A 4,177-nucleotide genomic window follows, 5' to 3' on the forward strand; every position below is an offset into this window, starting at 1 on the left:
TCTTGTGGTACAATAGTGAATAATTGCTATCAGGACTAATGTAGGGTTGGAAATGTAAAGGTAGATGTTCTGTAACAAAAGGAGGGGAGTGGTTGATTTTGCAATCCAGGAATGGAGGTCCCTGGGACCATCAAGCGAGAAGAGCAGAGTGCTGGACCCTATCCAAAGAAGCAGTGATGCCAGAGATGGAGGCAGAGACGATTATGTGGAGAGATGGAGCAGGTGGGGACTCTAGACTCAGGGAGGGAGAGGGGATGTGTGTTGACAGTCGGGCGGCAGGCTTACAGTGTGTACCCTTTGGTTGTTTGATGATGCATGGATTGTAATCATCACAATGAAACAAAACATGATAGGATGAATGTAAAGCTGGTGTTCTCCTATGTAAACTATCACATAATTCATAATAAAAACTTAAAAAAAAATGAGTGAGTTGTTGATCTCTTGTTTCAAGATTCAATGTATAGAAACAAAACAAAGCAAAACAAACAAGAAAAAAGATTAATCAACTTTCAAAAATAAAGTAGGGATTTTGAATATTATATATTTTGGAATTAATGATTTGTTTCATTTATTTTAAGATGCCCAAACGAATCTCAACACAATGAATATTCAACAATGTTTACCATAAAGATGATCATATTATTTTCAGTTGCTGTTAAGTCAGCTCTAAGTCATAATGACCTTACATACAGCAGAATGAACTATTACCTGTTCCTGCGCCATCTTCATGATCATTGTTATGTCTAAGTCCTTTGTTGTGGCTATTAAAGAATGCTATAGACCTTCACAAGGAGTCCTGATAGTGTAGTGGGTTGTAAGTTGGACTACTAACCACAAAGACAACAGTTTCAATCTACCAGCCATTCCGTGGAAGATAAGACTTTCTGCTCCCATAAAGATTACAGCCTTGGAAAGAGTATACAGGGTTACTATCAGTCAGAACTGACTGAACAGCACACAACCACTACCATCACCACCACTGTTGTTGTTAAATGTGCTTCAAACCAACCTTGCAGTCCAGTGCTTACCCTACAGCATCATACCAGGACTCCCAACACCACCATAAACCTTCAAAAGTCAGTAACAGCTACAGAGGAGGGCACAAAAACACTCTCCATGATGACGTTCTTCATGAGCTAGAGAGCAGGTCTGGTGGACTGGCCCTTTTATTTTGTGTTATTTTCATGTAACTTAGTGAGTATTTGTGCAGCAGACTTGATAGAATGAGGAATTAGGTGATAGGAGCAATAATATTCAAAGAGGGTGAATATTAGGTGGTCAGAGATGGCACAGTTTTTTTCCAAGGATGTATTTGATCCAGCTGTTCTGTAGAAGACATTTAAAATTTATTTTCTTCCTGATGAAAATCTATAAACTGAATTTATGTTAGCTGTCAAAGATATCAATGAAACAATAGAAAATATTTTTTTAAAAGCTCCTATAATACCTAAACTATGCCCTGTGGTAAGTACTAGGGTTAATAAAAATTTATCTGCACTTCAGTTATATTAAAATGTCCATCCACATCCATGATTTATGACAACATTGAGCGTGCATGTGAAATGATTGTGTCAAATAGACGAGTGACAGTGGACTATGTGGCTAATCATTTGCAAATTAACCATGGCTCTGCCTATAAATAATCCATGACAGACTTGGATTTTGAAAAATTTGTATGAGATGGGTATCAAAACTCCTCACAGAAGAGCATAAACAGAAGTGTTTGGACATCTGCAAACAAAATTTGGACTGATACTTAAAGGAAGATAAACATTTTTTTAAAAAAATCATTATAGTGATGAGACATGGATTCATCACTGTGAACCTGGGAGTAAACATCAGAGCATTGAATGGCAACATCCTCAATCACTGACTAAGAAAAAAATCAAGTTAACCATCAGCTGAAAAGCTGGTACTTACAGTTTGCTGGGATCCTCAAGAGCCAGTACTGGAACACTGGTTCAACAATTAACAGTGTTTGTTACAGTATGATGCTTACTGAAGAGTTGAAGCCAAAATTTCAGATTAAATGCAGAGGACTGCTATCCAAAGTAATTGTGATCTTGCTTGACAATGCACATCCATATACCTCTGCCCATACTGTTGACATGCTGCAAAAACTTCCTTTTGAGGTGTTAAAGAATCCTCCCTATTGTGCTGATCTTGCTCCATCAGACTTTCACCTGTTTGGTTCCCTGAAAGCAGCCTTTTGAGAACAAAAATTTACCTCTAATGAAGAAGTGAAGACAGTGGTGTATTCGTGGCTCACAGCTCAGCCTAAAACATTTTTAAATAAGGGAATACAAAAGCTTGTTGACAGATGGACAAAGTGTGTTGAAAAACAAGGAGATTATGTTGAAAAATGATGTCTTTTCTAAAATTTGATTAAAATAAATTCTACAGCCAGAGTGTAGATAATTTTGATTCACTGTCATATATTGATTTCAGAATCTGTTTCTTAGAGAAAGAACTTGAAAGAGATGTAAAAATAAACTTGTAGAATAGCAGAGAGGAATTTGTGTTTAAAAATATAATGACAGAGGTACAACTGTTTGTGCTTCTTACCTCAACAGACTCTTTAATTATAACCTTTCTAAAAACGATGGTGTTTTTGTATATTTTCACAGCCAATTATTACTTTGTTGTTCTTGTTAGGTGCCATCCAGGCAGTTCCAACCCATCTTATATACAACAGAACATGACACTGCCCAGTCCTGAACTATGCTCGCAATTGTTGCTATTCTTGAGCCCATTGCTGTTGCCACTGTGCCAATCTATTGCATTGGGAGCCTTCCTCTTTTTGGCTGACCCTTATCTTTACCTAGCATGATGTCCTTCTCCCAGGAATGATCCTTCTTGATAACATGCCTGAAGTATGAGAGACAAAGTCTCCCCATCCTTGCTTCTAAGGAGTATTCTGACTTTACTTCTTCCTACACATATTTGTTTATTCTTCTGGCAGTCCATGATACTTTTAATATTTCCCCCCAACACCATAATTCAAGTGTATTGATTCTTCTATGGGCTGCCTTGTACACTGTCCAACTTTCACATGCATGTTGTTGTTGTTGTTGTTAAGTGCCGTCAAGTCGGTTCCGACCCATAGCGACCCTGTACAGGTATTCCGAGGGTGTAAATCTTTACGGGAGTAGAAAGCCTCATCTTTCTCCCGCGGAGTGGCTGGTAGTTTCGAACCGCTGACCTTAAGGTTCACAGCCCGATTCGTAACCACTACGCTACCAGAGCTCCTGTTAGGCAATTGAAAATGCCATAGCTTGGGTCAGACTCACTTTAGTCCTCAAACAGTTTAAAACGATCTTGTGCAGCAGATTTACCTAATGCAATATGTCATTTGATTTCTTGACTGCTGCTTCCATAAGTGTTGACTGTGGATCCAAGCAAATTGCCTTTGACAATTCAAATCTTTTCTCCATTTATCATGATGTTATATATTGGCCTAGTTGTGAGAATTTTAACTTTCTTAACATTGAGTTGCAATCCCTACTGAAGGTTGTGGTCTTTGATCTTTGATTTTCCTCTTCCCTTTCAGCAAGTAAAGTTGTATCATCTGCAAACCACAGGTTATTAATGAGTCTTCCTGATGCCACCTTCTTTTTCATAAATCCGTTTTAGATTGTTTGCTCAGCATACAGACGGAATAATTATGGTGACAGGGTACAGCCCCGGCACACACCTATACTGATTATAAACCATTAAGTATCCCCTTGTTCTAACAGCTACCTCTTGTTCTATGTACAGGTTCCTCATGAGCACAATTAAGTGATGTTGAAAATACATTCTTTGAAATGTTATCCATAGCGTGTCATGATCCAGACAGGTAAAAACTTTGCATAGTCAATAAAGCACAAGTAAACATCTTTTTGGTATTCCCTACTTTCAGTCAAGATCCATCTGATGTCAGCAATGATATCTGTAGTTCCACATCCTCTTCTGAATCTGGCTTGAGTTTCTGGCAGTTCCATGCCAATGTACTGTTGCAGTCATTTTAAAATTATATTCAGCAGATTTTACTTGCATGTTATATTAATGTTATTGTTTGATGATTTCAGCATTCTGTTAGGTCACTTCCTTTTGGTATGGCTACAAATATAAATCTTTTTCAATCTGTTAGCTGTCTTTCAACTTTCTTGGCATAGATGACTTCCAAATTTCTTGG

Source organism: Chrysochloris asiatica, unplaced genomic scaffold (genome assembly GCF_000296735.1).
Source record: "Chrysochloris asiatica unplaced genomic scaffold, ChrAsi1.0 scaffold00036, whole genome shotgun sequence".
In the NCBI taxonomy this organism is placed as follows: domain Eukaryota; kingdom Metazoa; phylum Chordata; class Mammalia; order Afrosoricida; family Chrysochloridae; genus Chrysochloris; species Chrysochloris asiatica.